Below are 22,853 nucleotides of genomic sequence, written 5' to 3'. Positions count from 1 at the left end.
ATACGATCCCCCCACATCTCCTCTCGAAAATTCTCGTAACATTCAGAATAAAATATATAACTTTTTTTTGCCTGAAATAAATAATAGTTTGGTGCTTTGATTGTTGATTCTTTAAAAATCCACACAGTTTCTCAGTCCTTTATGTAGATATTTCTCTTTTTATGTGTAAGCAGCCATGTTTATTATTGATGTGAATGGAGCATGCATCTCTTTGATTGGTTAATCTGCCTATCTATTACTCTGAAATTCAGGAGACAGGATATGGCTCCAGATCCGCTTGTCTAGGTAAAGTTTTTTTCAAAGCATGTGATTCTGGCTGGCCAGGTTATGTAATTACTGGACCTATCACACGAAAGACTGAAAGCTGATTTGTGCTGTTATACTGTTAGAAAAGTCCCTATCAAATGACACAAGACAGCCTTAGCCAACAGCTTTTCAGTTAATCGCACTCACCCTTTTTGTTGAAAATGTTTTAATGGCACTATGAGCACTCTTACTGAACACAGGTATATTGTTTATATGGAAAGTTAACATGACCTTAAACAGAAGTCGTCTTGAGTAGTCTGACTTTATACAATCTCCTTCAGACTGTTTTTCACACCGCACTCCCAAATATCCATAAGCCTGGAGCGTGCAATTACCTGTATGAGAGGAGGGCTGCTGGGGCTGCAGGGCGCTCCTCTCCCCAGCACAGGCGGAGCAGCCAGATTCTGCCACAGGCCTGGGTAACTGTGCAGAAAATAAAGGCCCCAAACTCATTAGGGCTCATTTGGGGAGGGGAGGGAGTGTTCTAATTCCGACATCGGGCTGATTTCAGATGGGCGAGCTCCATCTGTGCACCAGGTCTGAGGCAAGGCGTGGAGATCAAATGGTGTGGCACAAAGAAGTTACCTCACAGTCACTAAAGACAAAGTATCACAATAAAATGTAACTTTTGTTTAGTCTTTCAGGACATCTGGCGTGTGATGCAATTTCAGATAATGTGCAGTAAACATGCGCTGTGTAACTTTTCGGGTGGAGGGCATGCCAGAGGTTTGTTTCCAAGGAGATGCTTTGCCTCAATTTGCTCCTTCACAATGATGATTGTTGAGAGAGAGAGAGAGCGAGAGAGAGAGAGAAAATATAATATATAGAAATATAGAGTTAAATAGTAAATGAATTTCACACATACATATATTTAGAATCATTAATGAAGTCTAATGTCTAGTCTAGATAAATAATTGGTCAATAGAAATGTCATGTGTAATTTTTCAGCATTTGTATCTTAATATTTTAGTTTGCAGGGAGTCAGGACCCAACAAAGAACAGTGACAGCTTGTGCATGAGTGGTGGTGGTCAGAGGGGCCAGCGCCATGGATTGGCATCTTACAATAGTTACCAGTGAATAAATACTGCACTGTAAAGTCTTTAGTGACCAAAATAGTACTATATACTAATCAATTATAATTACAAACCCCTCAGCCAAATCAGCAGGTCTCAAACAATCAAGAAAAGTGCTTCCTGCAATTCAGAACCAGTTAAAAAATGTAGTGGAGTAGGAAAAAGAACAGACTGCTGCTCTCTGGTGTAGGAAAGTAAAAATGTGCTTTACTTTTGATTCTGGTTACTTCATTGGAAAAGTCCGATGGATACCACGCCAAAGAAAGGAGTGTGTGAAGAATTTTTATGTTGGGCTAAACTGATACTACAACTAAAGTTGATAATTGGTAATTTTATACATCAGAAAGTCAATGTTTTCAACCTTCCTCAAGAGTTTTCCATTTAAGATGTTGGAGTATAAATGTTACACTGCTGGATTTGGATTATAGACAGAAATTGCAAAACTACTGCTCTTCTTTGGTTCCTTTCAAATGTATTCTTGTCCTTGATGAGGATTCCAGATGGTAGCACAATATTGGATAGTGATGCATTCTAGAGTTATAGTAGTAGCAGTAGTAGTTGTAGAAAGAGTAATAGTTACAGCAGTGCTTCATATTCCTACTTACAAACTTAAGTGAGTTGCTTGCCCTCTGTGACAATGCATTAAGGATCCTATACCTGATGTGTATTTGAGTTGAATGTGTCTTATCCCAGTACAGATATATTGTGTAAGCAGCTCTTGAGGTCAAGATATGATTGGAAAGGAGTTTAGAGTTGAACAATTAGGAAGGACATGTTAGAGGGACTGAGGAGCTCATTCTCCAACAGTCACTGCATTCTTACCGTCACTGCAAAACTCAGCACTGGTCTCTGAGAGTTGTGAAAAGCTCTTATTAATTAGGATGTTCAGAATGCTCTGGACCACTGCAAACTGTTGAAAATGAATTAATTCTATTTTCACATTTTTAAGACAACAACAATCGGGTACAGTGTTTTATCTTGTGTCTCCGAATGTAAATTGCTAATGTGCACACTTACATTCAGTGGTGCTTGTGTAAAATGCCCAACCACTGGACATTGGATCATGTAATCTTTGGTCATGAATCTGCTCAGAGCTTCAAACTGACCATAACACACCACTTCTACACATAAACACTTTTAATCGTCCCATCACATTCCTACCAACCTGCGCCAACAGAGTTCCACTGATCCGATGCCAGTGCACCATATGCTCTACCATGGCACAGAGAAAAAACAGTGCTCAAGTCCCGAAGAATAAGAATTTGATTAACTTTATTAGGTGTGGAGTTCACTTTTGCGCGCACTTTTGGGGCCATTGCACACCGCTTTTCTACTGAACCTATAATTAGACACAAGCAATTAAGCTAGGCGACGCTAGCGCATATGGTACGATCCGCGGGCTGCCTTTGACTGTTCTCATTACAAAGGCAAAAATGTCCGGAGACCCAAGATGAGTTAAACATCGCAACACTTGTCTGGTACTTTACTTCAAATCTATCCAGCAGTTATTTTTACACCCCGATGGAAGTCTGCTGGCATGGTGTGGGATCCTGGAGTTTTTGAAGGTTTTTAGAGTCTCATAAGACAGTTTTTGTATGAGATTTATTACGTGGTATTCAAAATAAAAGTGGAAATTTCAAAGCAGTCCCACAGAGTGACGGGTGCAGGCAGGGATGGAGCACCAAGGCCAGCCAAAACTGATACTTCTACGGACATTTGAAAAGACAGAGTGATCTGTGGAGTAGTCTGGAAGTTCACTCACTGTCACTGTTATTTTTTACCTGTTTTTTTTTTCTTTTTTAGATTGTGAGTAGTATTAACAATATATACATTGTTGCTGTCAGCTGGGTCACCTCTCTGTAACTTGGTCTAGTGGTGTCACCTCAGTGTTGCCATTGAAATATACTTGTATATGCTTTTAATGTCATACTGTGGAAAATGTATGCATGTACAAAGAACATATCAGGACATGCAAAAATGTATAGAATGGTCCCGCCCTAAATTCCAATATACTTAAAAAGAATATACTTATAAAGCTATAATGTTAATATCAATAGATCCACACCAACTAATTAATGAGAATATTAAAAGTAAAGTGTATTTTCTTGTTTCTTGAAATACTAAAATTTAATAATGACAAGGCCATTATGAAAGCCAACATTGCATAGGACTTCTTTTCTTTCTGTAGCTCTTTTCTTCAGTTGCTTGGCCTCCAGAACTGCTCCCTCTATGATCTCTGACCCATCCTCCTTCTGTACATATCTCCTGGAGAGATTGGACAAAAGCAGATGACCCTTTGTCTTTCTTCTTCAGCTTCTTCTTATCTTCGGTAGACTTCTTTGGCTGTGGTTGGAAGTCGGTGCAGAACATCTGGAGAACACTTGGTGGACACACAGCACTGGGTGGAGCCGTGTTGTCTCCTCTTGGTAGGGGATCGACTTTGTTACTCTTTCGTCTCCCAAGTTTAACCTTGTCTTTTTCTTACACAGATGGCAGAGGAGGCTGGTCTAACACTGAGGGACAGACAAGCTTATTAGAAATGAACACGATGGCCAAGTAAAGCAAATAATTCTCGTGCAATTTGAATAGTTGCAATTAGACTGCTTTCAGACTACAGCCTGAAGTGACCCAAATCTGATTTTTTGGCTTCTATGTGACCTGTATCCGATCTTTTAATGACAGTCTGAACGGCACAGATCCGATTTTTTCAAATGCGACCCAGGCCACTTGGATATGTGCTCCTAAAACCGATACATATCTGATCTTTTGACATGCGACTTCAGTGTGAACGGCCAAAGCGCATTCATTCGACCTACACGTTATCAACAAGCCACAAATGTCACTATTCTGCGCTGAAGTAGGAAAGTAGGAAAATTGTTAATGAACTCCGTGTCACTGAAGCGAAGCACATCACCACTCACCACTCTTGGCTCCATCTCCGCATCCACACGTTCCTTTCAACGGACGTCGCTGCCGCTGTCCTACAAAACGCCACGGCCAAAAACCTCGTCCTTCTCCTTCTCAATCTCCTCCTGAAAACAAGTAAGTTGTACATGTTCTGGCTCCGGTACGAGAGGAACTTTAAAATCGCCAGGTGCTCAATGCTCGTGTCCATGTTTGGACAACTTTCGTAAACACAGAGCACGCTCGCTGCGGTTGACGTCATCGTGTCCTCCAGTGCGCATGCGGGACACTTTCGGGCCGTTTACTGTTCACACAGGGGATTAAATACAAGTCGCATTTAATTGGAAATGTGAACGACCTCGCAAAAACATCGGATTTCACAAAAAAATCGGAATTGAGCTTTAAGCCCTGCAGTCTGAACGTAGCCTTAGTTAGTCAATAGGTGAGTTAGCTTTGAGGATGTCACTTCCGGGTCCAACTGTCAAGTTTATATCTAGCTTTGTTTCTGTTCCTTATTCATTAAACATGGGACAATTACCTTTCAAAAGCATAAAAAAGAAAAACTTGAAAACAGTATTTAGACATCTACAGACCTGACTGCAGCATATTTTCAATAATATCTTCTCTCTCCAGCTCCAGCAAAAGATTTTCTCAAAAGGAATCGATCCCAGAAAATTGTGTTGTATCATTTAAACTGAACAACAAACGAATGTAACCATTTAACTAAGAAAACCAAGCTTGAAAAATGCCGGTAAATTCCAAGGTGTGGCTGCCTGTGTGAATGGGGATAAAGGCTCCTATGCTTAAAATGCCCGATAGGGAGAGAATTTAAAGCAAAACGTAAATCAAATCACAAGAATTCTGGTGTTTCAGGCACCATTTTGAGCTGATTTTCAAAGGTTTTGAGATGAAGTTGCAATTGTGACAGTACTTGAAACAAACCTCATTCTTGAGATTGCCACAGTATAAACCTATCTATATCTCAATGGAGACCAACAACTGCCAACACCAGGCCCAGTTACAGGTCAGACCGCTGGAGAGGCTTGATCACAGTAAAACAACAGCAGTGTAAGTATGAGTATTGTTACACAGTCAAATATATTAACTCATTTGAGAGCATGGTGTCTGAAAACTACTCTGAAAACTCCAATTTAATTAAAAAGTAACTGTATCTGAAAAAATTTGACTAATATCAAATATGTCCTCAAAAATATTGAAATTTCCATGTGAATAAAACACACTAAATCTGTCCTGTAGAGGGGGCGTCAGGAGGAGGGCTGCTTATGCTTTTAATTGGACTCATTTGTAATTAACAACTGTGATAATGAAATAAATCGACAGAGATGAAGCGTTTCAGAGCCATCTAAAACAGGCCCGGGCTCGTCTCTGTATCACAGCAGATAACACTGATTAAGAGCTAAAAATACCCATGGAACAGGAAGCAAGTAAACACACCGTGCCAGGGAACGCATTTGTACTGAGGTGAGACTGGGGAATACTGTGAATGTGTTGCTCAATTGAAGGATACATATTGTGCTTTTGTCTGTTATAAAGTTATCATCTAGGACACCTGTAGATAACCATGTTGAAATTTTTGAGATTTCAAAATGCAAATTCATCAAGCACATCCCTGAAATGGCTTTAAATGTCACCCATGCATGTTTGAGTAATCTTGCGATCTCTCCAAGGCGCCATTCGAACTTACCATCAAGAACAAGACTCAGCCCTCAAACCTATGTCATATGTGCTCCTATATCGACATTTTCCATGAATATACAAAATAATAAACTACAACTTCACAAACCTGACGCAATGTGTAGTTGTTTCATTAGAACGATGCATGCTGATTGTGTTGTGATAACGCTCTGAAGGTGCAGGGAGCAAAGGGAGGCAAAAATGAGAGGATCAAAAATGAAACTAGAACTATTTAATAGTGTTTTCGGCAAATATATGTAGCATTTTTCAAAACAAAAAAAGGTAACATGGTGATCTAAATATATAATACCCTTTTACACAACACAACACATTTTTACTCACCTGTCTCATCAAATACTGCTTATACTTACACTCCTTATAAGCATATACAGTACATGCCAATCTCTGTCTGACACACTGAGTAGATTACCCTCTTGTTTGGAGTCCATTTTTCCCGAGATGGACGAGCGCGTGAATGAGTCGTCATATTTTATCACAGCTCATGAAATATTCAGCGTGTGATAATGGAGGTGTCTGGAGCGCTGGACACTGCAGCGCACACCACCAGCACACACAACGAGCACACATGTGGGCAGGGGACAGGAGAGAGGACAGTGGCCCCACGGACAGTCAGTCAGGGGCCCCATCCATCAGCCGGCAAGCATGTGCGTGCTTACCGGCTCCCCGTGTGATAGGGCATGAGCTGCTGATATGAGATGGGCAAGATGGCCAGGGGTTCCAAAAAAAGTTAAAGGAACGGTATGTAAAATGTTTAATTTTAACAGGTCCTTTTCTTACATGTTGCTGCTCTCTGTGGACTGACACCAGCATACACTGGATTTACTTCTGTATACGTTACTTTTGAGTCGGTTCTGTTCATGCCACACTCGCCCTGGTCAAGAATGTGAGTGGAGTCACTTGCACTCTCGGAGCAGGCATGGTGCATAATATGATCAATGTCAAATCTAAACATTATTTAAAGATAAGAATAAACTAAACCATGAGCAGAGCAGGAGGAGCAGTGTGACTGACAGTGGACAGTTGTGTAATCCCAAACCTGCCTGCAGAGCCCGGGACCACAAACACAAACTGTTTACTTTTGCAGATTGAGTCCGACTTTGGGATAAAATGAGCTCAACATGGGTGAACTCCAGCTGCAGAGAGAGAGGGCAGAGAGGGTCTGTGCAGGGGCGGGGTGTGGAGTCTGCGTCTCACCACATGCAGCAGGAGAACTGGGGTTTGTAACAAAGCAAAGAACAGGTAAAGAGCATGATCTCGGGCAGGCTGGGCCTGGGTATTTCTTGAATGGGAGACCGCAGGGAATACCAGATGCCGCAGTGGGAAAACAGTGGTTCTTGTGCAAACTGTTGTGTCCTTAGGTAAGACTCTAAACCCTCCTTGCCTAGTATGAATATGGTGTGTGAGTGAGTGTTGGTCAAAGGAGCCAGTGGCACAGAGTCTCAGTGTGTACTGTAACTCAAATGTTGAATTCTCAATACATCTTAAATAAGTTTACAGTATTTATGAAGCTGCAGTCGCTTAATGCTCATCATGTGACTTAAAGCAAGCCTGCACCCTAGCAGCTGCTTGAGCCAATGGTGCAGCATCAATTATTTGAACAAAGTTAATGTACCTAATGTAAACTGTCTAATGTTTCCCTGGTTTATGTGTTTTTCATCCACTCCTGAGATGCAGCTGCCCTGAGACAGGCTGACCCAATATGGCTTACATTTCATGGTTTCCATTCACCACAATCACATTAATAGGCAAAACTAAGGAGGTGTCACAAAGACCTTAGAACCTACAACCCTAGATTCTTGCTTTACAACCCTTTACATTCTTGACTTATGCCCATCCACTGCACCGCCTGAATGATGACATATTTCGCACTGTCTTCTCTCTGCCTCGTTCACATTTGTCATGGAGCTTCACTCCCTCCTCTCCTCTCCTCTCTCCTCTCCACTCTGCTCCTCTCTTCTCTACTCTCTTCTCCTCTTCTCTCCTCTCTTATTGTCAGAATGCTGCTGCAGATCGCCTCATATCATTAATCAATTATTCACCAGGAGCGTGAATCTTTCATGAGGCGGCTGCTGCGGTCAATTACTAATGAATTGTGGTCATGGGGAGAGCGCTCCTTGGAGAGGCACTATCAGAACTGTACACATTTGTTTACGCTAGCATGTGCACTATCGTGTGCGCCATCGGACAGGCTAATATCTGCCTGCTCGCCCCAGTAATTACCAAGGAACATTTACGTGAATTTAGAGGTTTTCCATTTCATGTGAAAGAGGACATGTTTATTAACAGATTCATTATAGTCATGAGATCGTGTAAATATTGTGAAATGAAATACAAATGTGATCCAAGACAAATGGAGCATAAAAGTCCTACATCAGGCAAAACTGACTCCTGTGAGCTTATAGTCATGTGTTGCCTCGTCAAAAGCCAAATCTCCAAAGCTCAAAATGTTCTGTTCCACCATCATGTAGTGGCAGTTTTCAAGTTAACAGCTCTTTTTACCTTTTGTTTAGAAGTGATTTGCAATTCCAGGCCTGAAATGATTCAAATGATTCTTGTGAAGTTGTGTGGTGTTTAAAAACATAGTGAAGCACTAATTGTATTACAACATGGCATCACAAGGTGGAACAGAGTATTTTCAGTTTGAAAGAATAACTAAATATGCAGGGTTTGTGTGTTAAACATGTGAATGAAACAAAATACAACTCCAGGTATGTTTATGATGAGGAAACAACAACAACAAAAACAAACAACAACAGTTATAAAATAGATCAGAAAAAAGCGTAATATGGGCCGTTTCTTAAGTAAAATTAATCTATTTTTATTTACTGTACTGTGTATTTATTGAAATGTCTTTATAGTGGCAGTACTCTTATTTGAACAAAAGTTTTGGCCATTGTGAGTAAGTCTACAACAAAAGCTTTATGTGGGATGGAGCCACCAACCTTTGTAAGTACGTTGAAGGTGCATTGTGTAACTTTTCTTGTGGACTGTCAACTGCTTTTTTCCGTGCGATGTACGAGTCAGATCTTTGGAGTGGCAGCCCTGCTTTTTTCTAGATATTTTGGAGCAGTAAAGCCACTCTAATTGAATAAATGTAAGGTAGAGCTGTTTATTGTCATACTGTGTAACATTCCAGGCAGAGCTGTGACATCTCCACAGAAACAAGCAGGTGACGGGCTCTCCACCAGAAAAGTTACACAAAGTACCTTTAAAGTGGACACATTATGCACAAATGGACTTTTAAGAGCTTTTAACCATGTTGTGATAGTTTCCTCTTGTCATTAGCCCTGCGCTCCTCTGCCTCTCTGCCTCCTCCAGCCCATCCTGTTCCAGAGTGAGGAGAGGTGTGTGGGAGGTCACTCTCCAATCAAGCAGCTACAAAAGCCTGTCCAGCCAGCTCCAAGAGGCCAGATCATAATACTCGCTCCTGTTAGTGCCATGGTCCAGCTCATTATTATACTTACCTGAAAACCTGAACCTTTTGCTCTTTTTACTTCTCATCTTTTGTTAAGAGGTGCATATTACACTCTTTTCTGATGTATGTTATAATGTTTACACATGTTTAACACACAAACCCTGCATATTTAGGCTGAGCTATTCTCTCAAACAGTGAGAATTGAGCCCCTCATCTCAGTTTACTGTGTTATGGGCACGATTCCTGATGTGTTTTGATACTTTGCTTTGTTCTGCATTTATCTCTATTGTTGGAATGTTCAAGAGTTCTTCTCCACTTTGTAATATCAAATGTTAAAACAGGAAGTCCTGGAATTGCCTATCTTTACTGAACAACACATAGCTGTTAACTTTAAAACTACCTCTACCACTACATGACATCACAAGGTGGAACTGAGCATTTAACGCTTTGGAGATGTAGACAGACTAATAACATTTTGTCAGGATTACTCAGAGACGTGTGAAGGAAACAAAACACAACCCCGTGCACATTTTGATGAGGTAACAACATTATAACATGGCTCAAAGTTCACAAGAGTCAGTTTTAATTTAATTTTTTTAATTTAATATAATAATAGGACCATAATATAGGAGCTTTAAGAAATTCTTACCTTTCTTCATCATTGACCTGTATCTTTGAACAGTCATACATTTTTGGCATGATCTTCCCTTCATGAGAGAGCGGGTGCCATCTACAATCCAACTTCTTTAAACAATATCCCAAGTGTGGCAAAGCAGGAACACCCCTTCATCTTAGTTTAGTGTGTTATGGGCACGTTTCCTGATGTTTTTTGATATTTTGCAGTGGGGGGTGTTCTACATTTATCTCTTTTGCTGGAATGTTCATTAGCAGACACTGCCAAAAAGGTTTTAAGATCAAGGGCGTAGGTTTGCATAGGTTTGGACATGTCACAACCAATATTTGGGGAAGACAAAATAATCTCTACCAGTATTTGCCATTTTATTTTAATAAACAAGTTCACGTTTTGTTTATGTATGGACATTACCTCACAAATCACCACCAAGCAAAGGGAAATCTCACTGTTACCTGGTAAAGAATCATCTTAGAAGGGCACTGGACACAAACTGTACATTTTGTGAACTGAAAAATTAAAACACCTCTCACTTGTTTTGGACCTGCCCTGACTCTGACCAAACCTACACGCTTGTTTAAGATACAAGAATGAATGATGTTGAATGAAAATACAAAATGGATTTAAAAAGCACATTGTCAGGACCTGTAATCAATACAAGCATTCTTAGTCCTGTTTAGGTGTTTGATTTTCAACAAAAAAGGTAAAAGGGACTAATTGAAAAACTATTGGTTAGCTAGTTTGTGACAGTCGATTGCCTCTTCTATCCAGCAATGACATTTATTGTCCTCTGTCCCAAAAATGTTATAGTTCTATCCCACTTCAAAATATGGTTGCCCCTTTTCGAGTGGTCTGACATAACTTGGTCTGCTTTGAGTTTTACTTCTCATGTGTATGTTCCTCAAGGACTTGCACACTGCAGATCTGCTCAGAACATGTTATCCATGTCCATGTGCTCTTGTACTTGTTCTGATGCAGCTCAAGCTCATCCTAAAGCTATTCAGGAAAGGTTCATCTTGTGTGAATGTGACCTTTTCAGTACCGATACCTGGTAAGTATCTAGTTTTGATACTGAGTTTAGAAACAGATTTTCGATACTTTTAACAACCCTCGAGCACTACTTAAAATCAAAAGCTCCAACATCTGTGTAAGAGATAGTACAGTGTATAGTCTACAGTCAGTTGCAGTGACTTCAGCCTTTGTACTGTAGCTAATAAATATTGAATGCACATATCTGCTTCCATAATATCTCAGACAGATTTTGTTTTAAGGTACTTCTGTTTGTCCATTGAAAATCTATTGCTCTCCAGATCCAATGCCAAAATATGCATTCATTTGATTAACCCTGCTGCTGAGCTGACAAGATGGTCTAGCAATCACATTGGCATTTCCTATATCAAAAGTTTATATTAAAAAGTAAGAAAGAAAATGCAGCTAGCTTTCAGTTTCACAGAGAATGCTGAATAACCGGCCACTATAAGACAAACAAATAGAAATAATAATCAAGATTTTAACAACTTGACGACTGTGATAGATTGGGTAGTTTGGGTTAAATGAAGGTGCACTGTGTAAGTTTTGGTTGGGGGTCACTCATCTGCTTGTTTCTAAGGATATGTCATTGTTCTGCCTGGAATGTTCCACAGTATGACATTAGACAGCTCCGCCTTACATTTATTCAATTACAGGTGGTTTTGTAGCTCAAAAATATCTAGAAAAACAGGCATTCTGACTGTGAGTGTGCTTGTCTCTCCACAAATCTGCCTGCTAACTTGGTCTGGAAGATAGAAAGGTTTAAAGCCATAGTGTGAAATATTCCACACAACATAACATCTCTATGGAAACAAGAATATGACGGATTCTTGAGCAGAAAAGTTTAACAACATGATGTATGTGATAGAGCAAGGGTTTGGGTTAAAGGTGCACTGCGTAACTTTTTGGGGGAGGGTACTCCACATGCTAGTCTCCATGTTGATGTACTTAACTCTACTTAACAGCCTGGAATGTGTCTCAGTATGGCATTACAAGTCTCTATTTCCAAGCAGGCCAAGATACAGATCAGTTTGGTGGAGACAAATAAAATCACCTCTAATGAAACAAAGTTTGAATACACTTTTGATTGATTGATTGATTGCATTTATATAGCTCCTTTCAAGATACCCAAAGTGCTTTACAGTTCATTATTCAGTCACTCCACACTCAGTGGTGGTAAGCTACTACTGTAGCCACAGCTGCCCTGGGGCAGACTGACGGAAGCGAGGCTGCCAATCTGCGCCATCGGCCTCTCCGACCACCACCATCACTCACGCACACACCACTTTCATACTAGGAAATGTGGGTGAAGTGTCTTGCCTAAGGACACTGGCGCCCCATTTTTAATGCCATACTGTGGAACATAAAGCAATGCAATAATATGTCCCTAAATAAAAAAAATGTGACGTACCCTCCATCAGGAAAGTCACACAATGGACTTTTAGGTCAAGGGCAACTTATACTTTATACTTTTCTCTGCATTTGACCCACTGACCCACTTCAGTGCACTAACAACCAGTCAGTTCCTGAGGACTCACCTCCAGATCTTGAGCTGTGGTCAGGACTAACTGGAGGATTTGACCTGTGGTGTGTGTTTTGGGCTTGGAGTGCCTGAAGGAAACCCACACAGAAATAGATTTAGAAACATGCACAGAAACACCTGGGAGTTGAACCTGGGACCTTCTTGCTGTGAGGTGAGTGAGTCATTTAGCTCATGGACAACCCCAAGGTAAACAAGCCTGTATAATCCCCCAAAATGTTAAAGTTTCTGTGACTTCAGTGAAACAATCTAACCCTAATGTATTTAAAGGTGTACTGCTCAAATTTTCAGGTAGATTTTTAGGGTTTACTGGCTAATAAAATGTTATAATGTTGACTCCGCAATAGCTTTTTACCTGCTCTACATCATTCACCGCAAATGACACTTTTTGTGAAGCTCAAGTTAAAAATTTGCAATAGACATATTAACATATAAACTGACATTTCTGCGCTGGAATTTGGAACTACGCTGGAACTGTATCTTATTGTTTGTTCAAACCAAAAATCATTAGTAATATATTTTGATATTGAACTTATTTTGCCTCCATTCCTTCATTCTGAACATTCTGATGACATTTTAAAATCTATTGTTACTTGGTACTCTGACCAGAAAGAGCTGACTTAGTTGTAACTATATCAAGAGCTGCTGTGCTGTTAAACAAGTCTCTCAGACATAAAATTAAGTCACAAATAGAAGGCATTACCCAACAGTTTTTCAGTTACTCACTCTCAACCTTACAAAAAAATCAAACAGGAACATGAACAGATCATTATTGATCACAGGCTCCTGAAAATGTGTTGTTTAAATCCAGTTTGTATTTTTTCTTGAGTTTTCAGACTTCTTAAAACTTTTTTTTTTGTCTGAGTTTGCTAATACTTCACCATAGTAAACTGATAAACATTCCGCCAATAGATACATGTAGAACACCCCTAGTATGGTGTCACTGCAAAGTATCAATACTGTGAAAAAGAGTTCCATATGAAATTGTACTAAAATCGTTGAAACTGCACAGGTTTTGTCAAATCATCTGTCACTTTTGGCACTCAAGGGCATACGGGTGCTTCTATTCACAAATTCATCCATTAGTTTTAATATTATTCTCAGCACGAACACTCACATAAGCATAAATCACACTCTGCTCCAGGTGAAATATGGTCTCAGTAAACTCAAACACTGTTGGCTGTTGCAGTGATGGAAAATACTGAAACTTTATCCAACAAATGTATCTTTAACATATATGAGTACTGATAAAGTACCACTATTTTCACTTCCACAAATATGAGCTATAGGTTGTGTTCACGTTCTACAATTTGATGATGTCATTATTTCAGATGATGGACAGGGGAAACATTTACTGTTTTTGAAAGAAATATCTAAACTTATGATCATAAATGTTGAAGTTACCATCAGTTATCATTAGTTAGGAACTGTATGGAGCCTGAATACTTATAGATTTAAAAAAGGTACTACAATCACGACTGCACCTGGGTTGCCATTGCCTTAACCTGCAGACAGAGGACACGTAAGTTTAGGTCTTGGTCTGCCTGAACTGGAGGATTGTACCTATTGTGCAGGTTAAGGGTTGGAGTGCACTGAGGAGATGAACCTGGGACCTTCTTGATGTGAGGTGAATGTTATTCAGCAACCACGTTGCCTTGTAACATGTTAATGTACTCATAAAGGAAATCAGCACTCTTACAGAATTAAAAAGGTACAAGGTGCTACAATCACAACTAAACTTGGGTTGACAGTACCTCAACCTGTAAACAGAGGATATGCAAGTGTTTTTTTCTCATTCTCAGTATATGAACATGCCAGGCCTCATGTGAAACCTCAGAACCTCCAGAATTTCCTCTGAGCTGCAGAGGCTGAACTAGCACTGACTGATGATTGTCTGCAGGTGCTGGGTTTAAGTAGTGACCATTCAGATCAGAGCGAAACATTTATAGTTTAATAAATCAACTGGATTTCAGCATTGAACCTGGCAACCCATGTGAGAGAATCATGTGAGGCATATTCTGCTGTCTGAGTGGATAATAGTATTGAGAACCAAAACGCCAAATGAAAAACTCTAACCCTAACGTAGACATTATGTCCATAGTTTTTGTTGTTAATATCTGGAGTAACAAATAGGCCATGTTTATGAAATGTATAGAATCTGTAAGCTCTAGTGAAGTTGTATGGATTTTAAAAACACAGGGGAGCCCTGAGGCTTAAAACAGACTTGCTTATTATAACTCTTAAAGGTAGATGAACTAAATAAGCATGGGTGCCCTTGAAACCAAACACAACAGTAGATATGTCCAGGCAACAATATAACCATGGAAAAAGTCAGTTGTTGCACAATGCAGACGCTCGAACCATCTAACTATCCAACTAACTACAACTCTCCCCAGTGTAAACTCTGCTGAATACCTTCAGTCTGTGTAACCACAGTGATGTTGTAGAGCAGCTGGTAGTGAGTAGGGCCGCTTGTCCGACCACAGCGGGCACACTCCAGCCCCCTCCCTCCCCTGTGCGGGGTTCCATCCATCACGGGTCGGGGTCGGGCGGAGGAGCAGGACAAATGAAGCGTGGATAATTCGGTTAGCGCCAGGACACAAACAATCTGTGAGGAATCAGAGGAAGTGTGAGCCGTCCCCGCGGACCACTTCCTCCGCATCAATAAAGCCGCAGCACAGCCCTGACAGCCTCAATAAAAAACACGAGAGGTAAGAAGACTAATTCAACCATAGGAGAAAACTAAGGTCAGGTTAAAGGTTCAATTTATACAGTTATAACAATATGAAGTCCCAAAATTAAGGTGATTAAAAGTATTTAAAATGTGCACTGTATAAATTACAATTCAGTACAATCACATACAAAAAAATGCAAAATAAATTTAAAAAGAGCCAGGATTCCAGAGAGAGCTTCACCCAGAGGACCCAGTCTGCAAACCTCAAACAGGAGAAGTGTCTATTTGCCTTAAATGTGCTAATTTCCCAGCCCAAGGAGCAGAAATAACACAATCTCTTTTACAAATGTATTGGGGATTCAATGTGTCAATTAAAAGTGCAAATTAATTACAAAAAATCAAATCAGACAATCAAATATTTTTAGTGGAATTTTGAGCAAGAAAAACCCTGTAACATATTGATGTGAAAAGATTGTACTCTTCATACAACTCTGTACTGGACTCACCTGTTAGTGCTCATGGGGCAACCTGGGTTCGGGCGACAGCGCTGCAGTACTTGGGCTCCTCTGCTGGATGGAATGTGGTGCTGTTGGGAGTACCTGACACCACCCCCCTGCCCAGTGCCCGGCCCTGTCTCTGCTCACTCTCTCTCTGCTCCCTCTTCTATCTGCCCATCTCTCTGTAGCAGTGCTTCTCTCTGCCCCTCTCCTCTCTTTCTCTCTCTGCCACTCTCTCTCTCTCTCTACTCCTTCTCTTTGCCCCTCTCCTCTCTTTCTTTGCCACTCTCTCTCTCTCTGCTCCCCTTTTTTGCTGCTCTCTCTCTGTCCCTCTCTCTGTCCCTTTCCCTGCCCCCTCGCTCAGCCCCTTTCTCTGTGCTTCTCTCTGCCCCTTGCTCTCTGGCCATCTCTACTCCCTCTCTCTGTCTCTCTGCTCCCTCTTTCTGCCCCTCTCTTTCTGTTCTTTCTCTCTGTCCCTCTCTCTGCTCTCTCTTTGTCTCTCTCATCTCCACTCTGTCTCTTTGTTCCCACTCTTTGTATGCCCCTTTCTCTGCCTCTCTCTCTCTGCCTCTCTCTCTCTTGCTTCTCTCCCTCTGCCCCTCTCTCTCTGCCTCTCTCTCACTGCTCATCTCTCTGTCCCTCTCTCTGCCTCTCTCTCTCTACTCCTTTCTCTGTCTCCTCTCTCTGCTTCTCTCTCTGCCCCTTTCTCTGTCTCTCTCCTCTCTGCTCTCTCTCTTTGCTCCTACTCTTTGTATGCCCCTTTCTCTGCCCGTCTCTCTCTGCCCTTCTCTATCTTCTCTGTCTCTCTGCCCCTCTCTCTGTAGCAGTGCCAGTGCATAGGGAGGGTTGGAAATGCAAAACGGCCTTCAGCACCAGATGTTACAGCGTGTGCCAGCAGCTCAGTCCATCCAGATCAGGTTACAGAGCAATGGCCTGTTCTGTGGAAAGGGTGATTGTTGGTCTTTTAATATGGTAAACTGTCATTTTTATGGAACTAAACACTACATCAACTAAACTGTGGTGACACTGGGAAATTTGTCCTCTGTATTTGACTCATCTTTCAGTGCTGCTGGGGCATCTCCGGGGTTGATGGGTCAAACCAGAGTGCCAGGCAAGGGGAGAACATACAAATGCCACACAAAATTTTTCACCCCATTTAAAGTGCTTCCCACAGCAGCAGATTAAAGGTCAGGTTTAGGTATGTCAACTGCATTTGACCCAGCTTTCATTGTCCTTGGGGCAAACTTGTCTGCAGCAGTGGGACCCATCTTCAGATCTTGAGCTAGTATTGGTCAGGACTTGTTTGGGATCCAGAATATACAATTCCTCAATACTTTATGAAGATGTGAGTCTGGTCACCTGCGAATCTCCCCAAGTTCAGGTACATATGATTGACAGGTGGATTAGCCAATCAGGGCATCATGTTCTGAAGGCTGAAAAACATCACAGATTTCTGCAGAATCAGTGAGCAAAGCACAAAATTCTGTTCTGAGGTGAGATAAATTTGATTTTAGTTGTAAATGACAGATGACCAATGAGCTCATTTGTTTCACATGTGTCAACGAAAAAAAAAAAATAATCTGACTGGATGTTCACGTTTGACCTGGTTTGAGATGCAAATGAAGGAGTGGGGACCAGATTGATATCACTACAAAAATTACAGAGGTATATCAAGGTCAGGACTACCTTAGCTGGAGGAGCACTCAAAGGGAGTGGCATCTGGTACCTTCTTAAGAGTAGAGAGAGCCCTTGCACCCTCTCCTGGCTACAACAGTGCATTTTCTATACTGGATGAATCACATTTTAAGTTTCAAAGTATAAATTAACGTGTCCAAAGTAGTCTGAAAAACTGCTAACTTTGAATAGGAAGGTGATTGACAGGTGGAGTAATTAGACATAAATTGCTGGATCCCATTTCAAAACAAACATGGCGTCTTCTGAAGGAGTGAAAATGACACAGGTGACTGAACAGCAGCACAAAGGCAGGCTCTAAATGCTTAATCAGAGGTGAGAGAGTCCTATTTGTAATACAGGGGAGAGAGAGAGGGGGACACTGATAATACAAAGGAGAGAGATGCCCAAGTAATAGAAGAGAGAGGGGCACTTGTAATACAGAGGAGAGAGAGAGTGGGGACACTGGTAATAGAGACGACAGAGAGGTGGACACTGGTAATACAGAGGACAGAAAGAGTGGGGACACTGGTAATAGAGAGGAAAGAGAATGAGGGACATTTGTTTGAGTGGCTGTGATTGATCTGAACACAGTCTTATGGGTGGAACAAACTGTGTGTTGAAATGATGCCTTTACAGTGTGGCTATTTCCTCATGATAACAGGGTGGTGGGGTCCGTTTTAATGGTGCAGTGATCCTTGTAAGTCTGTTCAGGTATGTGGAGTTTATGAATGAATACAACTCCAAGTACAGACAGTTTTATATTCCATAAAGAGTCACCTAAGCATGATAATATTGTTTATGTGCCCTTTAAAGCAGCTGTGTTCAACTCGTGTAGCTTGATATTCGCCTTCATGCTCTCATAAAATTCTACAACCACTCCAAAATATAATAATAATACAATACATTTTTCAATAAAATAAAGTTTTGTGTTGCAAAGTGAAACATTTAAGAAGGTTCACTGACCTCTTCTGAGATGCTGTGCTTTGAATGTCCCCATATACTAATAAACTTCTCTAACTCGCATGTATTCCATTACAGGCATTATATATAATAATATAGGAAATACAAGAAAAGCATTTTGGCAAAGATCCTCATCCCAAAGAAAACTGGGTCCTGACCCAATAGCAGAGAATTGCTAGCCTTGCACAGCAAGATGAATTTTCTCAATATTTGTGAGTTCACAAACTCACGAGAATCCATTGTGGGCAGAGTAGCATTCAGGTTTGAGTAAAAAGCTCCCAAACGAACCAAAACAAACATGTACTTCAGCCTCTTGTAGCGTTAATACGACTATTATGTTTGTGAAAAATATGCAGAAGGTAAGCACTCTGTGCATTTGTGGACAGGAAAAATATCTGTGCTTTTCTTTCAACTGGATTAAATAAAGTTTGATTTCTCAGCTTGTTCCACTGTCGAGACTCTTCAACCAATCAGATTCCAATATTCTTCATGACAGTTTGCTATTCCTGACCACTTTCAACCAGAGTCATTTCTAATTGATAAATGTGTGAGTATGTATGAGAGCTAGACATACCAATCCACTGTGAGCCAGGTTAGAGAATTACAACTTTTAAGTGGAACTAAATCCACTTTTCTTCCACTATTACACAGTATATGGTATTAGTATCGAGCATTATCTTCTGTTCCTAGTTACTTTTTAGCTATTTTAGTGCAAACTACATATATTTACACTGTTCTGGTCAGAAACATTTAAATTTAAATGTGTGCTGCCTCCAATAGCTCCTGAATTTTCAGGTAGTGACATCACTTCTTTAGTCCTCCAGTTTCACAGCTCTATTTGAAATGGGGTCATTTTGAGCTTTGGAGATGTGGACAGACTAAAAACCAAACAAAACATAACTCTGAGCATGTTTTTGATGAGGTAACAACATGGCTTAAAGCTCACAAGAGTCGTAAAATATGACCTATAATGCTTCATACTGAAAAATAGCATACCGTGTCTTCTTTAAAATAGCCGGTAAAAGCAGCATATGCCCTCTGTATTGTCAATACCCACTCACAAGTCTGCTTCCAATGGCTAAACCCATTTCATTAATTTATATAAGTTATCAAGGGACCTGGCACTTTTCCCGTTGCCAAATTGTACCGCAGACCCCTTCCTATGCCAAAATATGGACTCATTCCCTTGATCAAACTCTTCCGGGATCTATAGTTCTATTGAAAAACTTCCAACTTCTTTGCTTTGACAGGTTAGGTTACTTTTTCACTGAAATATAGTTATCATAATTTTATGTAAGATTTTACTTCAAATGTGAATAGTTTTGTATATTTTATTTATTTATTTAATGTCTTTAGTCTGATGAAGTTTATAATTTCATTTCGTGGTTGGACACAGGCAGCAGATATTATATTTAGAGATAATTCCAGTTCTCTTACCTGGCAACCATAATGTTAACAACGGCCAATACTAATCTTTTGGAATTGTTATGAATAGACAAATCAAAATAAATGACAACACATTTATTTTGTTAAATCAATGTGAACTCTCCTTATGGTTAGCAGTAGGATTCTGTCCAAATTTCAACCCACAATCCTACCACATCCTTACTCCCACATGAGTGTTTTTTCAGCTGTCAATCAAACTAGGCTTTCACACATTAGTCCCATGTCCTAAAGTAGAGGTCAATGTGCATCCGAAGTGAAGCACTGCTTACTTGCTGTTCTAAGTTTTCACAACTGTCCATCAGATGCTCCATAATCCAAACTATATGTAAAAATGTTTGGAAGTAGGGGAAGTAGGCGTTGCACAACACTTCAACAATTAAAAGGACGACAAACTTGCTGACTGCTCTCATTCACATATCAGTTTTGTGTCAGAAATAATGTACTCACTTCCCAATATTGAATCATGTGCAACACGCCCGCAAATTGCACATTAATGCAAGTTATTTTATGGAATTATAACTGGGGTCCTTTCGGTGCAAAACAATAACATTTCCATGGAGATAATCAGATGGTGGACCCGGCACCAGAAAAGTTACATACCTGCACCTCATTTTGAGATTCCCACACAGTTGCTACTATGACAGAAAAACAACCGCCTGGTATTCTCTCATTTGATCATCCGTCTGTCTCTCCAGGACTCTTGCATCTATAGTTCCATTGAAAAACTTCCAACTCCTTCACTCTCTCTACTCATTTTTTACCATCAGTGCAAACCCCCATTTACTCTTCGCCCAATTTCTACTCCCCCTCTCTGCCAATCAGCTTCTCGACTGCCATGCCACGCTCTGGGGACTCAAAAGCTCCCATGCTGAGGACCTCGGGAGGGGGACAGAGGGGGGGAGCGGATGGGACAAAGCTGTTTTTCTGTGGGCTCACATTCGGGCCATGCCACAGGGACAATGGGGTCTTTATGAGGGGAGCCAGTCTCTCGGGGGACAGCGCTGGATGGTACTCACCCAGAGCTCTCCCCGCTCTGAGCCCCAAAAGGAAGCAGCGGCTTGGGTGTAAAGCGGAGGCAGCGCTGGGGGCTTTTGTGGTCGGCTGTCAGGGCTGCAGGATTTGGGAAAAATATCTTAATTGAGAATTTTCTGACAGCATTGTGATTTATGTATTTATGTCATTTATGTATTATAATTAATGATAGTGTCTTCAAAATTCACAATGCATCTAGAAGAACTGACAAAAAGATTGAAACATTAAGTGACAAACTAATAGAAGAATCCCATTTAAGAACATGTTTGTATAGATCTAAACTACAGGGTTGGCCAGGGTTCTCACTCACTGACAAAATTTCAAAACTTTTCCATGACTTTTTCATGACCTAAAGTGAATTTTCCATGACTTTAATGGCGCCGTACATGTGTAGAATTTAGCATGCTTTCAGGCTTTTATGAAATGTTTTAACATTCAAAATACTGTCAGTGCATTTATTGTTGTCTCTTTTAAACAACATGCGCATACGTTCAGAAATAATCATAGTAACCTAATGATAACTTTTAATAGTGCCCATTCAAATTGCGATTTAGATTGCACTTAATCTTGCACTTCAATCAGCTCTAAAGTCCATGTTTTAATTAGATTATTAGAAAACACATACAGCCTTAGTGGCCATACCAGCTTGTCAAAGCCTGATCCCATCAGACCTCAGAAGCTCAGCAGGGCTGGGCCTGGTTAGTACTTGGATGGGAGACCACTGGGAAAATCAGGTGCTACAGTGGGGCGCCAGTCACAAAAACTGTCATTGTGTCCTTAGGCAAGACACATCACTCACATTGCCTAGTATGAAAGTGGTGTTTGTGAGTGATGGTGGTGGTTGGAGGGGCTGATGGCACAGATTGGCAGTCTCACTTCCATCAGTCTGCCCCAGGGCAGCTGTGGCTGCAGTAGTAGCTTACCACCACTGGGTATGGAGTGAATGAATAATGTTCTGTAAAGCATCTTTGAGTGTCCAAAAGCTCTATATAAAACTGATGCATTATTATAAAAATGTTTCATGAATTAAATGGACAGAAATGTCAAAATTAATTATTATAGCATTAAAGGTGCTGTACCTCATTTTTACTGTCATAGAAATGTGGAAAAACAAAACAGTTTAATTTTAAATGGTGAGCATCCTAATCACTCACCACAATAAGTTTATAAGCAATTTTCACAACTTTCTGTTTTGCTGAGACTGTAACTCTAACAACAACTAGCATGCTCATGTGCACTTCCTGAGTATCGGAAATGTTCAACCACTGCTCATCTCCACTGAGGTGTTATTGCTTTGCCAGGAATGTTCCAAAGAATGGCATTTCTCAAGGTATGTAATAAAAACATGTAAGTAAGGTAAGTTTAATGCCATACTGTGAAATATTCCATGCAGTGCTAGTATTGCCACGGAGAAAACCAGCAGCACTGTGGACTGAAGACATTCAATTAGGCACAATACAACAATAGCTGATATCTGTATTTCCAACTAATGACATGTCGCGTGGGAGCAAGTGTATTTTGACTTGGGAGAGGAAGACAGTGTAATTATGCAGGAATATTCAATTACACATCTCTATGTATGTGCATGATAACCAAAACATATTATGACTTTATGATATTAAGACATATTTTAACCACGTTTTCTATTGTTTTCTAGTGATATAATGTTCTTGAATGATTCCTTAATATGAACGGTTGGAACCAGATTTCATTTTTTAAAAGAACTGAATCTTTTTCTTTCAAATTTTTATGCAATTTTACACAGATTAGCACTGAACTAACACAGCACAGAAGCAGAGTCGGCAACATCAGTGAGAGGTTTGTGCACAAAAAAACATTGGCATCATGATAACAGTTACGTTTTTTAATTACTGTGATTCTAGTGGAGTGTTTATTTAGATTATGCATAATTTCAGGCCTTGGTCATTTCTCTCTGTGATTAGTTTGATGTTAAA

The 22,853-nt window shown here is 40.4% G+C and overlaps 1 pseudogene; it reads left to right on the top strand.

The window, feature by feature from the left end:
* The first annotated feature begins 21,526 nt into the window (after window positions 1-21,526).
* Window positions 21,527-21,644, top strand: LOC129409568 (5S ribosomal RNA; annotated as a pseudogene).
* Window positions 21,645-22,853: the final 1,209 nt, after the last annotated feature.

The sequence above is a fragment of the Boleophthalmus pectinirostris genome, unplaced genomic scaffold (genome assembly GCF_026225935.1).
Source record: "Boleophthalmus pectinirostris isolate CB_2022bp ecotype Guang Dong unplaced genomic scaffold, ASM2622593v1 HiC_scaffold_2, whole genome shotgun sequence".
Lineage (NCBI taxonomy): Eukaryota > Metazoa > Chordata > Actinopteri > Gobiiformes > Gobiidae > Boleophthalmus > Boleophthalmus pectinirostris.
Note: the sequence above shows the minus strand (reverse complement) of the source record. Positions and strands in the feature narration are given on the sequence as shown.